General features: G+C 43.9%; 1 protein-coding gene across 4 annotated transcripts in view; it reads left to right on the top strand.

The window, feature by feature from the left end:
• The window catches only part of DENND1B (DENN domain containing 1B), a 271452-nt gene that overhangs the window by 238793 nt on the left and 9696 nt on the right, over positions 1–22963 (top strand). The window lies entirely within an intron of this gene.

The raw sequence follows: 22963 nt of genomic DNA, 5'->3' as shown, positions 1-22963 counted from the left end.
AAGATTCACTGCAGTGACCAAGTGTAGTAAGCAGCTAAGCCCCCTTCCTGTGCTTAGCCTCTGACGTGAACAACAGGAAAAACCCCATAGCTCCCTTAGAAAGCCTTCAAGCAGGCTCACACCATCCGGGGACCTGGGACCGGATGCTCACAGTGGAGAGGGCGCACCCAGGGGAGATGGGCATCCCCGTTTGGAGAGACAGGGTCCAGTGCAGCCTCGTGATGGATGGGCGGGGCTCAGGCTCATCAGAGCCTCCCTCGGAAACACCCCCTCCCCACTCCCAGCTTCCTGGCTGTGGCTTCCCCTTTCACGTGAGAGTTGAACTGCTTAAAGACACGGAGAGGCTGCAAGCAGAAACAGCCCTGTTGCAGAATTCACTCTCTCCTCCCTCCTGTGCCTCCTCTCTCTCCTGTTAGTCCTGGCCTGTGCCTGGCAGCCTCTTCCATTCGAGTGTTCACATGACTAGGTTCTCTTAAGACTGGCTGGGTAGTAAATTCAGGTACCTGAAAGCAAGATTCTCCAGAGACCTGTGGGATTTGGTGATCCAGATAATTTTGATGTTTTTACTACTGTTTCCCAAACCTGAGTTGTTACAGAGTTGAAGTGATATTGAAGTGTGCTCGAGCAGCCTTGGCAACCAGGAGGAGCAGGGGTGGTTCCTTGGTTAGCAGAGTGTGTCTGTGTTTGTGTGTACGACAGGATTAGTTTAAAACTCCCAACAACCCAAGTGAGAGTGAGAACTTTTTTTTTACCCATGATTTTTCAGATTTAGAAACTGGGAGCAGAGAGGTTAAGAAATGTGCCCAAAGTTCTACAGTATTAAATAGCAGAGTTGTTGTTGTTCAGTCGCTGTCTTGTCTGACTCTTTGCAGCCCCATGGACTGCAGCATGCCAGGCTTCCCCTGTCCTTCACTATCTCCCAGAGTTTGCACAGACTCATGTCCATTGAGTCAGTGATGCCATCCAAACACCTTGTCCTCTGGATGGAAAAGCAGACGGACTGATTCTGGAGCGTGACTCCCCGGCCACGAGTCTCCTGCCTTTGCATGGAGAGGGTGCTCGCAGAGGAGGAGCTGTTATTGACAGGGGTATGGACCTTACAGCCAGAAAGACTGGACTTTAAGAAAGGTACTGGCACGTAGCATGGAGCCAAACACAACTCTGCAACTCCATGGACTGTGGTCCGCCAGGCTTCTCTGTCCATGGGATTCTCCAGGCAAGAACACTGGAGTGGGTTACCATTTCCTCCTCCAGGGGATGTTCTCCACCCAGGGATCCAACCCGTGTCTCTTGCATCTCCTGATTTAGCAGGTGGATTCTTTCACCACTGCGCCACCTGGGAAGCCCCAAGCCTTCGTTTTTGCATTTGTGAAATGATAGTAATGATACACGCTATCTCCCTAGGGTGCTGCAGCCATCATAGACAATGTATATAGAGTATCTGATACAAGAGGCACTGAGCAGTCGGCCGCTGTCTATTCGTACACAGACACGCTTGTTGAGCTTCAGGTCCTCTGTAGCAGTGGTACATCTGACTCTCTTCTCTCTCGGTTACTCCCAGAGTCACTAATGACAATCCTGCAGTCACTGTGGACCCTAAGATTATCTGTCTTCATTCTAACTAGAGATGCCCTTAGATCCCAGTTCATGATTTGGAAAAAAATACACAGCTTTTTATTTATTTATTTATTTATTTTGACCAAGAAGTCTCTTGGCTTGTAAGTTCCCAAAACGTTAAGTGTCATTTTATTGTCAGATTATCAATACAAAGAATGTGGACTTGACTCATCCACTCCTCATCTGTTTGCTTATCCATTTGAGAAGTCAGTCTCGACTATATGAAGAACCTCCTGTTTCCAGTTTTCCAGGCAGACTTGTGTAACTGCAACACTTTATCCATTTTTCAGAAGAGGAAAATGAGATTTGGGTCATTTAAATTCTAAGAATGTATTTTAAAGTAAAAAAAAAAATCAAAATTTATAATCCGTGTGCTATAGCAAAGAGCAGAAACTAAAATGTGTGTTGTTTAAAGCTTCTGTTACTTAGCTTAATTTTGAAATGGATTGTGAGTCTATATCTACTCCCAGCAAACAGTAATTTGTGTGTTGGTCTGCTAATTAGTAGGGTTATTTCCCGTTTTGTTGATGAGGCTTAAATAAATGTCAAGGGTACAGCCATGGAGCTCTCCCAATTAGGCTTCCCGTTTGTGAAACCCAGCCCTCTTCCCTTTTGTGTGCAGATGACAGTTCGGGCAGCAGCCCCAGACTAACAGGGCTCCAGGGAGAGCCTCCTCCTCTGGTTTTACTGAGAACAGGCCCAGTCGTGTCCAGGGAGAATACGGCCACAGTCATGGTCGGAGCCGCGCTGTTCTCGACTGCAGCCCCACCTCCTTTCATCTGCTTCATTTTAGAACAAAACACTGCAGACTTACCGAACAATGTCTAGACCAAGTCTGTCATCTACAATTATGTTTTAAAGTGCTGGCTTGTAAAAATGCATTGGAATTTTCTAAGAATGAGAAATTAAGTCATATGCAAAATTTATATGAACCTAAGATACTGCTCCACATTTAATAATATTAGCCATTTTTAACTTCTCCGGTCATTGTAATGTGTGTTGTCTGTGTGCCTCACAGGTGTGTGCGCGTGCACACACACACACACAACACTGGCCCGGTGAACAGTGAGCAGGAGTGTCGCTGTATGACGCGTCAACCTTAACAGATGGATGGCCCTAAGCAAGCAAAGCCAGCACAGTAAAATCAGGTGAAAGTGGAGGTCGAGGCTTTCTGTTCAGCCCCATTAAAACCCCGGCACATATACCACTCTTAACTATTTCAAGTCTGGGCCAAGTGGCAATCCCCTCAGGTTTATTTTCAGCCCATCTAGTTAATTATGTAAGAGCTGCGTGAGGAAGCATGACTGGAAGGTTATTTTTGCATTTGTACCGTAAGCTGTGTGACTGTTGACAAATACCCACGCTTGGAATGCAGTCAAGACTTAAACCCAAACACAGTGTTTACAAATACACTCAACAGGCGTAATTCCTCCTAATGGACCAGCTACTATTAAATTAGCGGCCACTTACTCTGTTTTTCAAATACATTCACAGGCTAGTAGTCCAAGATAGAAAAGTTCTTTTGAATGCAGAAATAAGGAAGATGTTTATGCCATAATATACAGTCTACATGATTTTCCGGTTTTTTTTTTGCCCGTTATAAAAGGTGATAACGTACACTTCAAATGCAATTGCTGTCTTTTTGAGTCTTTATGTTTTTATTGGTTTGTAAATCTTCCTAGTGGATTTGGAATACAGCACAGCAGCAGTGAGCCCATTTTATAATTGATGAGTAATGTAATCTCATCTTTAAAGAACATGCTTAGAAGTTGCATATGCCTTTCTGGCCTGTGGAGGCTTGCAGGTAAGGCATTTCAAAGCCACATTTCAGTTGAATGGGAATTTAAATCCCCGTGTGTAAGCATGTTTTAAATATGAGCAGGCAGGTGGTTTACATTTTACACAGAGTAAATCTCATGTTTTAAAATCCTGCCAATGAAATCGTTTCTGTGAAATTAACAGGAAAAAATAAAAACTTAGATTCTCTTGCTTATTAGTTCCTAAGCTTAATGAATGGTGGGATATCCACACTAGTAGGGTGTGGCTTATAGTGTTTTATGACACACTCATCATCATTGAAATTCAATAGAACCCAGGGATAAAATCAGTGTAATTAAGGACAGTGTCTCTTGCTCAAGTGACATAATAGATTTCAGAAAATGACACACTTGTTGGGATCTTTCGAAAATGCAGTCCATTGAATAGCTTTGCTTTATCGGTCAAGAAAGAAATGGCAGAGTCACCGGTTTAGAGGGAGGTAGCCTCTTGCTTCTTCTGGGCAAGAAAAAAGAGATTGTAAATCACAATGAGAAGAATAATTGTGACCTCAGGGGAAGGGGGAGGAACTAGGTTGTGAAGGAGGAGGGCCAGGTATTCAGAAAAAATACTTAATATAAATCTTACCAAGAAATAAAAATAAGTTTAACCAAATCATGTTAAGCCAGAAAAGCCATTAATTTTTTGTTTTTAGCACTCTGTTTACTTTGGTTCAGTACTGAGAATTGTGTTACTATGATTAAGGTAAAATGTTGAATTAAAGTGATCAGAAAGGATTAGAAAAGTATTAAAGTCTGAGAGTTTCAAATGATAAAATATTTTTTAAAAATAGCTTAAATGTGTTTCTACTAAAAGATGCCCATAAGAAGTACTGCCTACATGAATCATGGCTTAGCAGTCTTTGTCCAAAAGTTACTCTTTCACATAGACTTTCACATGGACTTCCGTGGTAGCTCAGACGGTAAAGCATCTGCCTACAATGCGGGAGACCCGGCTTCGATCCCTGGGTCAGGAAGATCCCCTGGAGAAGGAAACAGCAACCCACTCCAGTATTCATGCCTGGAAAATCCCATGGACCGAGGAGCCTGGTGGGCTACAATCCATGGGGTCGCAAAGAGTCGGACACGACTGAGTGACTTGTGTGTGTGTGTGTGTGTGTGTATAGCATCTATTTGGTCTAGTTTATAGTAATGTCACTAATCTATAAAATTGATATTTTAAGTTCAGTTTGAAAATTTGGGTACCCTATTGTTGATTTAAATAAAGTTATTTTTCTCTGTCGTTTTCTGTTGAAATAATATTAATTTTGAACATGTCAAATTTGATTACAGTTAACATCTGTGCCCCCACCCTCACCCCCAAAACCTCAGCTATGGGCGACAAGGGTGCCCTCTAGTGAGTTCATGTAATGTTTTCTTTCCTTGAAGAAGATGGTTGCACAGACATAAGTTTATAAGATTTGCCACTCTCTTTTGGAGACACAATCTAATACACATTTGAAAATTTTATATTGTCATAAAATTGTTCAAGAACATTATCTTTTCAAAGAAATAATTCAAAACCAACTCCTCCTTTCACCAACTGGCCAGGACTTCATTTCTAAAATGAACAATACCTAGTATATTATAAAGACAGATGACAATGTTCCCTGTATTCTATGAGATCTTTTTAGGTTGAAATGTACCTTTTTAATGTTATAATTTTACTCTTCAGATTTATTGCCAAAATTGGCTGTGTCACTTATCACAGTCTTGAGACAAAAACAAAGATACATAAATTTATCTTGAGCTTAATCTTAAATTTAAATTGAGCTTCCCTCGTGGCTCAGATGGTAAACAATCCACCTGCCAATGCAAGAGACGTGGGTTTGATCCCTGGGTCAGGAAGATCCCCTGGAGGAGAAAGTGAAATCCCATTCCAGTATTCTTGCCTAGAGAATTCCATGGATAGAGGATCCTGGGGGTCTACAGTCCATAGGGTCACAAAGAGTTGAACACCACTGAGAGACTAACACTTTCATTTTCAGGACCATTCTAGAACTCACATCCGTAATCACACCACAGACATCTCTCTGTTCCGTTTTACTCTCTTCTTGTGAATCTTTAATTATTTTAAGGGCTTCTGGTGAAAATGACGGCAGCTCTCTATTCCAAATTTTATAGACAGATTCTTATTTTTTCCCTAGGCATCCTGTGGTACGGAAATGGTGGTTGTCTTCCCGTTTTGTGTGTTAGAACTGCTTTTCAAGTTGGTCAGAGATCAGTGTTAGTGTCGATGAAAAGAAAAGCCAGTCTTGTCTTTGTAGGGGGTTCCTGCTGCTGCCGGCTAGCATCCCCAGGAGAGAGAAACTGTCAGGAGTGGCAATAGATGTGCCGCTTCAGAGTATTATGGGGCCTGATTATAATTGGAGCTGGATTTATGTCTGTTACACATGGTTCTATTTCCTGGTGCAGAACATAAAATACTAGCATAGTAGATAAATATCTTAACGAGTTACACAACAGGACTACCTTATCTCAAAGTTCTTCACGGTCTTTCCAGTGCTCGAGTCTAACCCTGGCGATTGTGCCACACTCTCATCCTGCTTGGCCTTCATCAGGCTCTGACATTTGTAAAATAATGCTTTTGAAACCCAGATAGAATTGCAGTTTCTGCTTAGAGTCTTGCTGCCCTCAATACTGAAACCGTTTGGTGACTCCACACATACACACACATTTATGCTTATTATGTGTGGATATGGTGACCTGAGAAGTATAGTCCAGCTATAGTTACTTTATAAATTAGATACATTATTCCTTCACCATGTACTTTTTTACAAACATAGTTTATTAAGGTGGTTGGAAATATTTCTGCTAATCACTGCCAACTTTTTAGCTGCTTGTTCTAGCTAGAATCATCATCTTCTCTTCAGCTGGTGAAAGCAATCAAATGCTAGGTTATATTGAAAATAGCATGGACTCGCTGTGTGCCAAGAAACCTTTTAAAATGTGGAGCTATTGAACCCCTGTCAGCAAAAGTGAAATTGCAAATAGTTTGCCATTTATCAAAGGATTATTTATTTATTAACTTATTTATTTAGCTTTGAGAATAATGTTTTAATAGTCTTCTACAACCTCTTGTTTTTACACTAATCAATAATCTTTCAGAATGGAAAAGTTGCAAAATCTCTCTCAAAATTTGCCTCGTGAAATATTGAAGAAGATAAAAATAATGAGACATTGTATTTAAAAATACTTATAGTGAACAAGTTACTTGGTATTTGGACAGTCCTAAAAAGCTGGTCTAATTGTTCCGAGCCATGTTGCATGTGAGCTCAGGACAAGACCCTCAGCCAGTAACCATGGTGGGGAGAGAGGGTCCTTTAGCCGGTGAGGCCATTGGAAAGGTTTTCACGTCATCTCTGATCAGCCCTGGAGAGGCGAATTCTAAAGCACTGTGTTTCTAGAAGATTTTGAGACACTCTTTTGCCAAACTGAACTTCCTAAAGAAAGTCAGAACCACCTGAGGGAACTTGCTGACATCAGTAAAAGGACTTCTGTCCCAGGGTCTGTTCTGAATTCAAATTATTCTGTCTCTGAAATCTAATGTGACGATTTCTTTGGTCTAATTCTAGAGTGGTTCTCAACTTAATAACGATGTTAATTAAAGTAAGCGTCCATGGATGCAGTTCGTACTGTAGGGTGGGCCAAGTGTGGACAGCACCCTCGTGGAGTGTGTATCACATTAAGATCCACAGAAAGCGACCTGAGTACCTGCGGTGGCTGGTTTACAGCCTCCAGGGTCCTGTGCTGCTTCTGATCACCGCCACGTGCTCGGACTGGGTCACTTGCCTCTGTTGATGACCTGTAAATGACCGTCATAGACCAACTCAGACAGACGCTCCTTCACTGACCTATTCACTCCTCCTGTTCACGCCTTAACATCACCCTCTTCACTGACCAGGAAGACCCCATGTGGGAGTGTCAAGATCTCAAGTTTTGGAGTATTACAGACCTGGACCGGAAACCAGAAAGACCGGAAAACCAGGAAACCGGCCTGGCCTCTCACGTGGCACTTGAATTTGAGCCACTTTCCTACCCTCTTCTAGCCTCTTAGCCTTAACGTCGGTACAACGAAGCTACTTCTGTTCACGCCCACATAGATCCCCTGCAGAAATTCCAGTTAGTGCCGTGATGGAACCTGTTCTTACAGCACCCGCGGGCCGCTTGCTCAGTTCAGGGGTGCTGTCCTGGCCCGCCTGCGACTGCAGCACCTGCCCTGGGGCAGCGAGCGGCCGCCCGTGTGCGGAGCAGGACTTGGGCCTGCTGAGGGTCCCCCGCGGCCCTTGGCTCTTCTGGAGTTTGTGTTTGTTAATCCCTCCCCGCTTTCCCTTTGTGATTCAGTTTGTGTTTTCCATTTGAAGTTTCGTACACGTGCATAGTGGGACGTGTTGACCACAGTAAGGTTAGTTCACACGTCCCTCGCCTCACGTTAACTCCCCTTCACTTACTGGGGTGATAGTGAGGATCCCTCTTGCAGCTTTCAGGTGCCCAGCGTGGCACTGCGAACCGTGGTCCCTCTGCTCTGTAAGTCCCTGGACTTGCTCATCTGGTAAGGGCAGGTTTGTAACCTTTGACCACAGCTCCCCAGCAACCCCTCCACTTGGTTCTCAGCCCCGGTAACCAGCAGGCTACTTTCTAAGAGTTGAGCTGTTTTAGGTTCCGCATGTAAATGAGGTCATGCAGTGTTTGTCTTTCTCTGTAGGACTGACTTATCATAACGCCCTCCAGGTTCATCCACGCTGTCAGAAATAGCAGGATTTCGTTCTTTCTATGGCCGAACGGTATCCCACTGCATACATAAGTACGGCATTTTCTCTTATCTGTTCATCCACCGATGGACACTTGAGTTGTTTCCGTATCTTAGCTGTTGAGTAGTCCTGCAGGGAACACGGGGATCTCCACAAGACAATGATCTCACTTCCTTCTGATAATACCCTGGAGTGGGGCTGCTGCTCACGTGGTGACTGGTTTCTGTCTTTAGAGGAAACTCGGTGCTGTTTTCTGTTATCGCTATGCTGACTTCCATTCCCACCAACAGTGGGAAGGGCTCCCTTTTCTCCACGCCATCCTTCAGCTTTTGTTTCCTATTGTCTCTTTGATGCTGGTCCTTCTAACAGGCGTGAAGTGACATCTCACTGTGGTCGTGATTGGCTTTTTCCTGATGAGTGATGTTCAACACCTCCTCAAAGTACTTCATGGCCATTTGTCTGTCTTCTTTGGAAAAATGTCTATTCAAGTCGTCTGTCAATTTTCTAATCAGATATTTATGACTTTTGCCATTGTTATTGTTCGGGTTGTATGAGTTTCTTATATATTCTGTATGTTAATCCCTTATCAGATACATGATTTGCAAATACTTTCTTCCATCCCATGAGAGTGGGGAAACTTGCGTTTTGTGGTGTTTTATTTTGCTGGGCAGAAGTGTTTAGCTTGATGGAGCTCCACTTGCTGATTTTGCTTTTTTTGCTGGCGCTTTTGGTGTCATATCCAAAAAAATCATTGTCAAGACTAGTAACGGGGCTTTTCCCCTATGTTTTCTTCTACTCTCTGAGTACTTACAGTTTCACATCTTACATTTAAGTCCTTAACCAATTTTGAGTTAACTTTTTGAATGTGCCTGTGTGCCAAGTTGCTTCAGTCATGTCCAACACTGTGCAACCCTGGGGACTGTAGTGACCAGGCTCCTCTGTCCATGGGATTTTCCAGGCAAGAATGCTGGAGTGGGTTACCATGCCCTCCTCTAGCAGATCTTCCTGACTCAGGTATCAAACTCATGTCTCTTATGTCTCCTGCATTTACAGGCAGGTTCTTTACCACTAGCACCTCCTGGGAAGCCATTTTGTGAGTGATATCAGGTTAAATTCATGCAATTTCATTCTTTTTCATGTGAATATCCAGTTTTCCCAGCACCACTTATTATACAGACTACCATTAAGTACTCTTGACTCCTTTGTTAAATGTTACCTGACCATAAGTGCATGAGTTTATATCCAGGCTTGTGATTCTGTTCCATTGATGTATGTATCCTTCATACTAATACCATACTATTCTGATTACTATAGCTTTGTAATATAGTTTGAAACCAGGAAGTCCAGCTTTGTTAGCTCAGTTTTATTCTTTCTAAGGCCGATTTGGTTATGTGGCATCTTTTGTGGTTCCATGTACGTTTTAGGATTATTTTTCCAGTTTTCATAAAAAATGGCATTGGCATTTTCATAGTAATTGCATTGACCCTATAGATGGCTTTGGGTCAAATGAATATTTTAGCAATATTAACTCTTCATGTCCATGAACACAGGATATATTTCCATTTATTTGCATCTTTCTCAATTTATTTCATCCATGTGTTAAAGGTTTTGTTGTATAGATCGTTCACTTCCTTGCTTAAATTTATTTCTTTGTATTTTATTGTTTTTGACGCTATTGTAAATGGCATTGTCTTTTTTCAGAGAGATCATTGTTAGTGTATAGAAATGGCAGTTTAGATCATTTTTGTTGACCTGTTTCAAATTGCTTGTGAGCCCAAAGAATGCTTTATTTTTTATATCATATAATCTTTTACATTTCTGTTGTTCAACTTAACTCTCATAGATTCCATCTCTCTGCTGTCATCCCATCCGTTTATGTGCATTGTCCTTCTTTTTGGTTCTCAGTTTTTATGTGTAGTGGTTGTTGAGTGATGGGGCCCCCTGTGTGAAAAAGCAGTAGAGGAAGTTAAATAGTACTCACACCCAGAAATGCTGTGATGTTATCCGTCAGAGGTGGGGTTCTCCACAGGTTGAGCTGGGCGGGGTTTTGTGTTGACATCACCCCCTGAAGTGGCTGTGGTGGGTGGGGTACTTCCTGTGGAGTACCCGTGGAGTACTTCCTTCCCGTGGAGTACTTCCTTCCCGTGGAGTACTTCCTTCCCGTGGAGTACTTCCTGTGGAGGTGCTGGAGGGTTTTCTGTGTTCCTCCTTCACCCTCAGCTGTCAGCAGTCTCTCTCCTGAGCCACCGAACAAGTCTCTCTCGACGTTTGCACGCCTCCCTCAGCAGTTAGTGTGTGTTGCTGACCAGACACATGGTCCTAACCCCAGGGGTTTTCTGTGCTCTGGTCCGGATTTGGTCTTCACAGGTCACACCCCCTGGGGCCTATGTGTGGGGCCTTCTCATCAACCCCCCTTCCTCCCCATGGTGTACACACCCCCTTTCTCTCTAACTGGTCCTGGGCAGTTTGTGGGCCGCCTGCCCCTCCCTCGTGGGGGTGGACTTCTGCTTGGCGTCCATGGAGACCCTGTTCCCAACAGGCCCTGCTCCTCCCTGGGCATGCCTGTGCTTCTGTGCCTCCCCCCTGGCCTTGGGGCTGAGGCTGCTGCTGTGTGTAAGCCAGTGATCCTCATTGGGGCTTCCTGCTTGTCCCCTGCAGGCCCACACCCGCAGTGGAGCGCTTTCACACTCTGGTCTTGCCCAGCCTTTCTCCTCAGCATCGGGCGGTCAGGTTCCCTGATAGGCAAATGAAATTACAGGGTGTTATCTGTGGAGAAGAGCTTGTGAGCACAAACGCCCCTTGTCATCGAGACTTGCCCCTTGTCATCGAGAGTCCCAGCTCTTCCAGACGAACGTGTTAGTCCATTCATGGTCTTTATTACATTTGAGCATGTTTCTTCTCCCCTGTTTCTATGCCAGCTGCCCTTCTGTGTGTGTGTGTGTGTGTGTGTGCGCACATGCACACACTTTGCCAAGGATGAAATAGATCCTGTCTCTTATCTCTCCTTGGAGGGGCTTGTAACTTTATGGAATTCATTTTACTGGTTGCCTTACAACTCAGCATTCTGATAGGTTTAAGAAAGAATGTGTTTTATTTTTTTTTTCTTCAAATATCACCCAGCCTTTTCTTATTGTTGTGTTAGGAATTGGCATTCTTTTTCACTGCTTTTTGCATTCAAAATGGAAGTGGAGTTAGAAGCAAAATGAATTGGAAGATACGATTCTTGGTCTCCAGAACTTGGTAAGGCAGGAACGTACTCACAGAACACTGCTTTTATGAGACAGTATGTATCAGGTGACAGCTGAGTGACAGAGAATGAAGTGGATAAAGCTGGCAGAGAGGGCAAGGTGGCTGTGGACTGGGAGGCTGGCGAGAGGCTCGCAGATGTATCTGGCCCAGAGTCTTTCCTCCTGAGCTAGTCTCACAAGACACTCACCTGCTCAGTAATAGAATTCTGGTACTTCTGTTCCACTGTGTCTCCTCACATGCTGTGCTTAGTCACTTCAGTCGTGTCCAACTCTGTAACCCCATGGACTGTAGCCTGCCAGGCTCCTCTGTCCGTGGGATTCTGCAGGCAAGAATCCACTGGAGGGGGTTGCCATGCCCTTCTCCAAGGGATCTTCCTGACCCAGGGATTGAGCCAGTGTCTCCTGCATTGGCAGGAGCGCCACCCGGATAATAAAAGCCCTTCATCACCGAATTCATGAGATGTCACCAAACACATATCTTGCTAAAACCTTCCAGTTTACTTTCTTGCCCTGACAGAAATATCTTTGGAAAAGTATATTAAATCTCTTTATCTCTTCACCCTGCTATTTCATCTACCTGGACAGTCACATTGTTGATTCTTTATCTCTTCACCCTGCTATTTCATCTACCTGGACAGTCACATTGTTGATTCTCCTGTAACTACTACCTGTTTTTAAATTGAGGTTAAGACTTGCCGTTTTAAGAAAGTCTTTCTCAGGTTAATTCTCAGACATATGTTTTTTCTGAGTCTCCGAGGACAGACTTATCTAGCGTAATTGTAATGAAGAGCACTGTTCAGGGAGCCAGTTCACTGCCTTAGCTCGGTCACTAATTGTCTGATCTTACTCAAGATACGTTACTTCACTAAGGTTTTGGTTCCCTGATACGCAACGCAAAGTAGGGAAAGGCTTGCCGAAGTATGTGGTAAAGCAGGTATCTAAAGCATGATCAATAACACATCTAACACAGTTAAGTCATGAGTAAGTCACTTAACTCTGTGCTGCTTTTACCACCTGTAAAAATTACAACATGCGTGTTTTTAAGCCTCTTTTCCAGTTGCAGACTGCCATGTATTTCTAAGGTATCGCCATTGCAATTCTGTATAGTTGTATCTTTATAGTTTATTCCCGTATTTCACGCAGGTAATTTTTTGTCTTAGGCTGCAGAATGCGTAAGCCCAGGAGGTACTGCCGACTTGGGAAAAGCCAGGTCACACTCTGGACCTCAGTCACTTCGACTCTAAAATGGGGACAGTACTACAAAGAGTACCTACTTTCAGAAAACTCATATATTACAAGCATCTCAATTTTACAAACTCTGAAAACTTGTATTTTCCTACTCCTCTGCCTCCATCGCCTATTTATCCCTAGCCCCTCGGCCCCGCTGCGGGTTTCAGCTGACCCAGCGTTTCGCCTTAGTATTAGACCTGTCTGCCATCTAGTGACGCAAATGGTCACTGCAGGGCAGCAGCCTCCTGTGCGTAGGGTCGGATCCTCGCTGTGTGCTCTGACGTGCTTTGGGGGAACCATCGTCTTGCTGCAGCTGAGCCAGACACCTTTCTCGAGGCCTCATGAGACGTGAGGCTTGCTGGCGCTGTAAGCTGACCCCTACCTCTGTCTTCTCCTGAGACTGCTCTTCCTTCTGGTCTTCCCCAGCCCCTTCTCTGTGTCTCACTCGAGGTCTCACCAGAGGCTGAGCTTCTCTAATAGGATATCTTCTCTAATAAATTTCATTCCACACTGGTAACCTTTTTTGTTTGTTTGTTTTGCATTAACTTACTATTTTTTCACATTTTTAGTAAGCATCCCTTCTATACAAGTGGTTATTATTTCTAAAATAATATGTTTTGACATATACAGGATATATACTTTATATTTTAAATTTCCTTGTGAGAAAATTTTGATTTTGTAATTATATGTGTTCAGAACCTACCAGTAGGAGTGTGATTGAAGAGGTGGGACATCCAGTTCTCCATCTTATTTGTAATTCTTTGCATCAGAGTGATGTGAAATTCTGCTAATTTTGTTCCCTTGTGATGCCTTTTTGCATCCAGAAATGTACAGCTGAGAATGCCAGCAGTTATTTGCTCGTTTGCACAGCCTCCAGGGCACTGGTGGGAGACCATGGGTCTGTACAGCTCAGGGGGACTCTGAGACCTCCTTGTTGATCGCAGAGTTTACCGTTATTTAAAGGACGTAGTCACAATCCTGTGTTGTTAGTGCTGTTCGTCCGCTGACAGCACCTACTTATTAGGAATGTTACAATTGGACGTGAGTCATGATCAGTATTAATGGCACTTAATAAGTTTTCATCTGTGATCAAAACGCTGAGAGCAGTTATATCTGTGGAAGAGTATGTTGATATTTGTAGGTGCTTTATTACATTCAGTATTCAGCATGTTCATCCTTTTAAAAAAGTCTCGAGAGGCAGGAACATCGTCTTCTCTTGTGTGCCTCGCAGCACAGAAGACGGTAGCACGCGTGCAGTGGCTGCTTAGTGGGTGTTTGTGGCATGAAGAGATGCCGAGAATGTTTTCAGTGAGGTGGGGTAGCTGCTTCCCTCCATGGAGCACAGAGCGGCTTTCAGGACGTCCCCGGAAACAGTGAGCGGCTTTCGGCTGCCCTCCATAATCAGGGTCTGAAAGGCGGGGTCTGTCCCCGCCCACTCTTCCCTGCTGGGCCTCTGATCCCCCTACTTCCTGTGACCTGCCTGAAACTTAGCTTCGTCCAGCCTTGCACCTTCTTAGTATGCACCTGCCATCTAGTGGTCAGCAGGGCAACTGCAAGGCCAGCATGCCCTTCAGTAACCCTGTGCTCGACCCAGGCTCTGACTCCTGGGACACCATAAGCATGTTTGAGTCCATTGTGTCGGCCCTGGTTGTCCCACCACAGAGCCTTTGTATGTTTTACTTCCTCTTCTTATCATCTACTTAATTCCTACTGACCTTTCAGAGCTCACTCAGACATTTTTCATGTGAAGCCATCCCTTGGTCTCCCTGATGAGGTCAGATTCCTCACTGCAGCCATAATTTAGTACCAGCTCCTGTGGTCATCCTGGTAGGCTTATTTTATTCAATTTAATTCACATTTCCTTAACTAGATCACAGTCTCCGCAAGAGCAAGGAGCCCTGTTCTCAGTCATCCTCATACTGCCATGTAGCCCAGTGCCTGGTGTCCTTCCAAAGGAGTGTTGCTCTAAGCTTTGCTGAATTAATGAGCGTAACACTCGCAGATGCTGAAGATGCCCACGTCGGCTGCTTAGTACGGTGCCGTCATTTCTGCATTACGTGTTTTGATATCACGAGAAGTTAGGCACAACTTAGCGGGAGTCGGATACGACCGAACAACTGCATGGAACTGTTTTCTTATCAGTTTAAAATTAATTGAAGTACTCAGCCAAAACTACCTCCCTACTATGGAGGTATTCACTTACCCAGGAGACACTAACGGCCTGATTTAAAAAACAGTTTTTTATTAAAGGGTCGAATTATAACTCCCTTGTTTTTGGTTCATTAGCTAATGAGAAAACCAGTAAGATGCAAAAAGCTGGTCAGGTAGTCCATAGAACAGACACATAGACAGTCAGGAGTCCTGAGACATACGTGCTAACAGACACCGGAACCACCCTGTCCACACTGGAGTAACTGCAGCTCCACGGGGCGGGCATCTCTGTGGACAGGAGGCATCCCTGCCGCCATCAGGCCTCTGCCAGGTGCCTCCGGCAGCCGCGGGGTTATAAACAGCCTGTGGACGCTGCGGACCTCTGGAGCATCCGGCGAGCCCACCGCGAAACGCCTGACTGCACCCCCTAACGGTCCCGGGAAAGCACACCAGCAACCTGGGCCACTCCAGGATCCTTTACAGCTTCCCTGACAGTCTCCCCACGTGCAATTATCACGACCTCAGAGAGTATTCTCAATCACAAAAAGAGGGCTGTTTCGTTAGATTTAACCTGATTATTTACGTGAGAGCTTTGTGAACCTAGAGTCATTCGGTGTAGACCAGCTAAGGCCACAGAATCTAACTTCTTTCTGGAAGTTTTCATGAGAAGTGTCAGATTGGGCCAATGAAAGTCTCTGTTTATTTGCTACCTGAAGGTTAGGAAACTAAGCCCAAGAAAGCTTTCTCCCTGGTAAAAATACGTTTCACCTGAAACAGCAACAAATTGGGGTGAATTCCTCTTGAGGTCCTCTGGTCCAGTGGGCAAGGCACCTTTGAGGCTGTGAGGCGGGGACTGCGCGGGTCTCCGGGAGGCAGGGGCGTCCACAGGCGTCAGCTCCATGTGTCTGCAGCCTGTGGTCCACAGCAGTGGCTTCAGGTAAGGCCTTGGCTGCACAGGCCATGCAGTTGAGTCCTGGGAGGGTTGTTAATGACAGTGAAAGACGCAGAGCTCTGTAGGCTAGGATCGGGTGAACACACGCACACAAGGTCTCCTCAGCGTCATCCAGATAGTGCTGACAGGACCCCCCGTCATCTTTAGCTCCTTTCTGAATCTTCTGCAGATTTCCTGACACTAGTGTGGACCCCACGCGGTGTGGTCCTCAGGGACTGAGAGAGAAACGAGCGATGGGCCTGCCCTTGGGGACCAGGCTATCAGACACATGCACGCCCGGGAGGGGCGATGGTTGGAAGCGTGAGGAAGAGGAGGTTTACCCTGAAAGCAGTGAGGAGCCACTGAAGGGTTCCTTTGAGGAGGAGGGGGCGGCGGCGTGTGTGCCTTGATTTACTCTTTTCACTGCAGGATAGCTGCGTTACAGCGTTGTGCTGGTTCCTGCCATCAGCAGCGTGAATCAGCCGTGCGTGTGTCTGTATGTGCGTGTCCTGCCTGCAGGGCACCCCCCCTTAGGTCGTTGTGGGGCACGGGCTGGGCTGTCTGTGTCACACACGGGTCCCCAGCAGCTCTGTTTCACATGCAGTTGTGTATGTATGTTGGTGCTACTTTCTCTGTTCATCCCACCCTCTTCCTTAAGCCCCTGTGTCCACAAATCCGTTCTCTACATCTGCGCCCATATTTCTTCCCTGCAAATGGGTTCATCTGTACCATTTTTCTGTTTATAGATCCCATAAAGATGTGTTAATATATGATGATTGTTTTTCTGACTTCCTTCACTCTGTACAGCAGGTTCTCGGTTCATCCACCTCACTGTGACTGACTCACATTCGTTCCTTTTTTATGGCCGAGTACTATTTCATCGTATCTATGTACCACAACTTCCGTATCCACTCGTCTGCCAGTGGAAATCTAGGTTGCTTCCATGTCCTTGTTACCGTAAATAGTGCTGCAGTGAACATTGGGGTGCATGTGTTTGCTTGAATCACGGTTTTCTCAGGGTATATGCCCAGTAGTGGAATTGCTGGGTCATATGGTAGTTTTTAAAAGATGTCTCTGTCAGCAGTTCAGAGAAGGTCGCTCTACAAGGCAAGAGGAAAGAGGTTCAGATGCAGGTGGTAAGTTGCAGATTTACACACGAGAGTGGATGTGTGGTGACAGAGATAGTGGGGTTGAGAGAAGGGGACCAGCATTCAGTGGGGGCTGGAAGGCAGGCACACCAGTCTATGCAAAGGCCCCGCGGTGCAGTGACACCAGCAGGCATCAGGCGCTGGAAGGTGGGGCCTCGGTGACGTCTTGTGGGTCCGAGCAGAGGGAACCGGGGCAACTGCTAACTTGATGTACACGCAGAAACTGTCGTTACAGGCTAGTAATGCTCCCCAGATGTAAGAGGAACAAAACATAGGGGTACAGTCTGCTTTCTTTTGTCAATAAGTTAAAGAAGCCTCGCAATTATTAGTAGTACCCCGATCAAAAAGGAAAGAAGTCTTTCCCCTTTTTCATAAAAATTTATGGAGCAGAAAGGAGAGCAGCTTCCGTAACAGCACGGAGCAGATGCAAGGTGACCGGGGTAGGGGGTGGGGAGTGGGGAGGGCTGCCTGGCACACGGGCTGGTTTTCCAGGTGTGGGCACCATGTCATGTCCTTTGGCACACACTTGAAAATAATATTTATGCAGGTTTTCTAAAGACAGAAATCAATTTAATTTTTCTTTTTCTCACTTTTTCTCTATGTTGACTGCTTATAGCTTTCTCAGTCTATTTCAATTTTTTTTTTTTTAAAAAAAGCTCCTAGTTCCCAATTATAAGCCCTGTTACAACTGACTTAGGTGACTCAGGCAGTAAAGCATTGCCCTGCAGTGCGGGAGACCCAGGGTCAATCCCGAGGTCAGGAGACCCCCTGGGGAGGAGAATGGCGACCCACTCCAGTATTCTTGCCTGGGAAATCCTACGGACAGAGGAGCTGGGTGGGCTACAAGTCCGTGGGGTCACAGAGTTGGACACGACTGAGCAACTTTTCTTTTTTTTTTTAATGACTGTCTTGGCACGTATTTCAGGGAGTTCTCGGTAATAACTCACAATGAAATGTTCATTGGCCCTTGGGAACTCTCCCAATGTACACCCGTTACTGTGAAGTTCCTATCCAGACCTGAAAGAGAATAGTTTTCTCTGAGTACTTACAGTATGCAAAATCCATTCCACTGGGATCTATTAATCATTATAGTTAGAAAAATAACACGCACAGGTTTTCGAAAACTGTAGTCAGTCGTACTAAAATGTATCTAGCTTTCATTTTTCCGCGTGTGAGATTGTATTCGCTCCCTACTCGTAGTTTGCTCTCTGTCTAGTTCCGTGCGCACATTCTGAGTGAGGCTGCGCCTGTGCTCTGTGAGTCCACATGAAGGTGTCCTGGAGTCGCTGTGTGCAGTCCACACCCTGAAGGGCACACAGCGCACCATCTGCAGTCTAAGCTGACCTCCTGCCAGTTCCCCATCAGAGACTTCCGTTTATAAAACTGGGACCAGGCCTCTCTGCCTGTGCCCTATGTCCCTGGGGTGCTGCAAACAATTCTGAAAGCACTGTACCCAAGTCCAAGCCCACCGGAAACGGTGATGGAGAGAAACTCTGGGTTCATGTGAGCTCCGGCGCTGATGGTGCTTTTGTTACATATGCTCTCATGTCCCTCTGTCTTAATGTTGATCAGAGTGTAAGTATTTTCCTCATTTTTTTGTGTGTGTGACTTTAACAGCTATGTGATATGAAGTAGTCAAGCAGTTGACACATTCACTATGGGTTTGGACACTTAACTTCATTCCGTGTATGGAGATTGCAGCTCCTAGTGAATTACTGAATCTACCTATGTGATAGCTGCTAATTAGAAGCTTATTTAAGTTAGCCAAAACTGAACACTCATAGAAAGCAAAGCATTATATTAACCAATTTTGTTTCTCATTCTAATTCTCATTCTGTTGTGAAAACTTATGTAAGTCATGGTGATAGGGTACACTGTTTAACACCCCTGTGTATGCAGAAATTGATAGACCCCTGGCCTGGCTAGAAAATGTAAAATTAAATTCAGAGGTACTTGCGAAATGCTTAGGATTTAAATGACTTAGACTGTGGGAAAGCGAGAGCTTCATTAGAAGAGAAAAAGTTGTAGTTAGCAAAACAGTAACTGAGAATCTGCGGTATGCGCAGGCAGATTGGAGAATGTGAAAGCAACTTGTGGAAGATGAACAGGGGGCTGGCAGCAGACCAGGTTCCTCTTTCTGGCTCTTGTTCTTGATAAGGTATGTGACCTTGAGCAGTGATGGGGCCTCCCTGGTGTCCCTCCAGACTTACTGTGGGGTTCGTTAGAGCTGCTAAAGACAAGAGACTCAACCTGATTCAACTCTATATTCTCAGAACCTAGCCCAGTGTGTGAAAGAGAGTGCTTTGCAAAGTATGCTATAAACGTACATATTAAGTTACATGTTTATTATCTTCTTGCATAGTCAGTGATAATTTGGTAAGTAGCAGCATGAAGTCCCAGCTCCCTCATAGTTTCTGATTTTTGTTTTGTTTTTAATCAAAAATTAGATGCAACACCCACAGCTGACATAAAAGTAAGTGCACACAGGTCAGTGTAATAACCACAGCTTGGCTTTAGAATCAGAGGATTGTGATACATATATTGTGAGTTCTGGAGGGAGTGGGTAAAACATATTTTTCCCAGAGAAATAATCTTGTAAGTGATAGTTGGGTTTCTAGGCCATTTCCCAGATTTCTCTTTAACTCACATATCGTAAACTTGTAAAGTGGAAGAGTTAGTCACTCAGTCGTGTCCGACTCTTTGTGACCCCATGGACTGTATAGCTCACCGGGTTCCTCTGTCATGGAATTTTCCAGGCAAGAATACTTGATTGGTTAGCAGTTCCCTTCTCCACGGAGGGGATCCTCCTGACCCAGGGGTCGAACCCGCTGCAGGCAGATTCTTTACCATCTGAGCCACAAGGGATACTACAAGTCCCAAATAGCATTGCTAGTCACCAAAATTCCGGAGAGACTTACTACACGTCCCCAGCAGGGGCTCTAAGACGCATGTATCTATTCATTCTTTCCTTTCTGTCACTCATCAGCCCATGGATTGACGTGTGGGTATTAAACCACTCTTGCATCTCTAGAAGAAATCCTTTAACCATGGTATATGATCCTTTTAATGTTTTCTTGGATTTGGTTTATTAGTATTTTGTTGAGGATTTCTGCATCTATGTTCATCGGGAATATTAGCCTGTAATTTTCTATTTTGAAAAAATAGAATTCAGCTTCTACTTTGTAATATCTTTGTCTTGTTTTGGTATCAGGGTAATGCTGGCCTTTAGACTAAGTTTAGAAGCATTCCCCCCCTCTAATTTTTTTTGAGTACTCTGAGGAGGATAGGTATTATTTCTTCTCTAAATGTTTGGTAGAATTCACCTACCAATAGGTGAAGACTTCTGTCTGGTCCAGGACTTTTGTTTTTTGGGAGTTTTTTTTTTTTTTTTACTGATTTAGTTTCACTATTAGTAATTAGTCTGTTTAGATTTTCTGTCTCTTCCCCCATTTAGTCTCGGAAGAGGGCATGCATCTAGGAATTTCCTGGTTGTCCAATTTGTTGGTATATGAGACGTTGTAGTAGTCCCATGAGTCTTCATATTGGTTGTAACTTCTCTTTCATTTCTTATTTTATTGATTTGGGCCCTTTTTTTCCTTGATGGTTTTGGCTGAAGGTTTATCAATTTTGTTTGCTTCTCAAAGAACTAGTTCTTAGTTTCCTTGATCTTTTCTGTTTTTATAGTCTCCATTTGTGCTCTGATCTGTATTGGTTTCTTCCTTCTACTAAGGGCTTTTTCTGTTTTCTAGGTGTTTTAGATATAAAGTTAGACTGTGTATATGAATTTTTTTTTTTTTTCATGAGGTAGGTCTGTGTTGCTATAAGCTTTCCTTTTAGAACTGCTTTTCCTGCATCCCATCAATTTTGGAACCATGTTTTTTCACTTTGATTTATTTCCGAGTACTTTACTGACATTTTCTCTGATTTCTTCATTGACCCATTGGTTGATTTGTAGCATGTTGCTTTGTCTTCATGAGTTTTGCTTCTTCCAGTTTTCTTCTGGTAATTGGTTTCCAGTTTTCTACTAGTGTGTTCAGAAGGAATTTTTGGTATTTCAGTCCTTTTAAATTTGAGGTTTTTTGTGGCCTAGCATGTGATCTGTCCCAGAGGATGTCTGATGTTCATGTGAATGTGTCTTCTGTTTTGGGGTAGAACGTTCTCTGTGTGTCCACGTGGTCTAATGTGTTAAAGCCAGTGTGTTTCCTTATTTTCTGTCTATATGATCTGTCCACTGATGTAAGTTCCCTACTATTACTGTATCACTGTCAATTTCTCCCTTTACATCTGTTAATATTTGCTTTATATATTTAGGTGCTCCAGTGTTGGGTACATAAATATATATTTTTTATTGTCAGATGCTATTTACTTATTTTTAAAATTTTTTATTGGCATATAGTTGATTTACAATGTTGATCATTTCTGCTGTACAGCAAAGTGAATCATATACATACATCCACTCTTTAGATTCTTTCCCCATATAGGCCATTATGGAAGATTGCATCGAGTTCCCTGTGCTATACAGTAGATCGTTATTATACCTGTCTTATGTATAGTAGTGTGTGTGTTTCATCCCCAGCCTCCCAGTTTATCCCTCTGCTCTCTTCCCCACCCCCTATAACCATAAGTTTGTTTTCTATATATGTGACTATTTCTGTTTTGTAAATAAATCTGTCAGTACCATTTTTTTAGATTCCACATACAAGTGACATCATGATATTTGTCTTTCTCTGACTGACTTTACTCAGTATGACACTTTGTGTTTTGATTGGAGCATTTAGGCTGTTCATGTTTAAACTGATTATTGATAGGTATGTACTTATTACCATGTTGTTGACTGTGGTTGTTTCTGTAGTCCTTCTCTGATTCCAACATACAAAAGTAAAGAGAAGCTTATAAGAATGCCCAGGTACCTTTCATACAGCTTCAACAATGGTCAGCTCACAGACAGTCTTATTTCTGTGCCAACCTTTTGCACTCTCCCCACCTCTGGATTAATTTGACGTAAATGCCCAGTAGCACATAATTTAACCTGTAGGTATTTTAAGAGGAACCTGTAAAAGATCACTATTTCAAAAAACATGGTTATGGCATAGTGTAAAAATGGGGCAGATTTGAACATCAAGAAGGAGTAATAACTGTGATGGTTGGAGCCAAACCAAATATGTACAAATGATAATTTTTAAAGACCCCTCATGGCGTACCTTTACAGACTGTTACATATAAGGAAAGAAGGAATTACCCTGTTTTTTCTAGGGCACGTTGTATTTCAGAATAGACAAACAGTTAATAGGACAAAGTTTTTTATAGAATCCCAACAAGCAAATACAGAGGCACCGCTTTTGAAAAGTATAATTATTGGATGCTAAACCCATCAAGTAAAAGACTGGTCATATCTGTAGTGGGTGCACCAGGCCACCTACACCTGAAACCATTCATTAGTCTTGGTGGCACCTGAGGTGAGCCACTGTGTGCCTCCCGCCGTGACGTGCTGAGAAACCTGTACCAACGTCTACGGGCATTGCTGCAAGAAACAGAGGAAGACTCAGAAGTGGAAGGCAGCCAGGCTTCCAGATGGAATTGCCAGCTTACAGGAAATAAGGGCACAATAACACAGTCAAGGTCCCAGAAGACATGGGGGCAGAGGAGATAAAAGGGGTCGTCCTCTGAGACGAGAGACATTTCAGCCAAATACAGTGCTTACCTTGTTGAGATTCTGGCCCAAATAAACTCACTAAAATATATTTGGAGTAATAAGGGAATGTGAGATATTAAATAATTATTAGTAACTATGTGTGATCACGATACTGTGGTAATGCTAAAAAATATCTTTTAAGATACATAGTGATGTATTTACAGATGAAACGATGGGTTTTCCTGGACTTGATTCAAAACCTTGCTCTTCAGAGTGTGACCGCCAGACCCAACAGCACCAACCTCACTGAAGAGTTATAGATGCAGAAACTCAGAACCTCTGTCTTTACCATCTCCGAGAGACTCAGACACACACTCGGGATTGAGCATTGCTGTGAAATACTGGGTGTGAGGGAGAGTGGGGTAGGGGATAAAAGAAACA

The sequence above is a fragment of the Bubalus kerabau genome, chromosome 5, assembly GCF_029407905.1.
Source record: "Bubalus kerabau isolate K-KA32 ecotype Philippines breed swamp buffalo chromosome 5, PCC_UOA_SB_1v2, whole genome shotgun sequence".
Classification (NCBI taxonomy): domain Eukaryota; kingdom Metazoa; phylum Chordata; class Mammalia; order Artiodactyla; family Bovidae; genus Bubalus; species Bubalus kerabau.
Note: the sequence above shows the minus strand (reverse complement) of the source record. Positions and strands in the feature narration are given on the sequence as shown.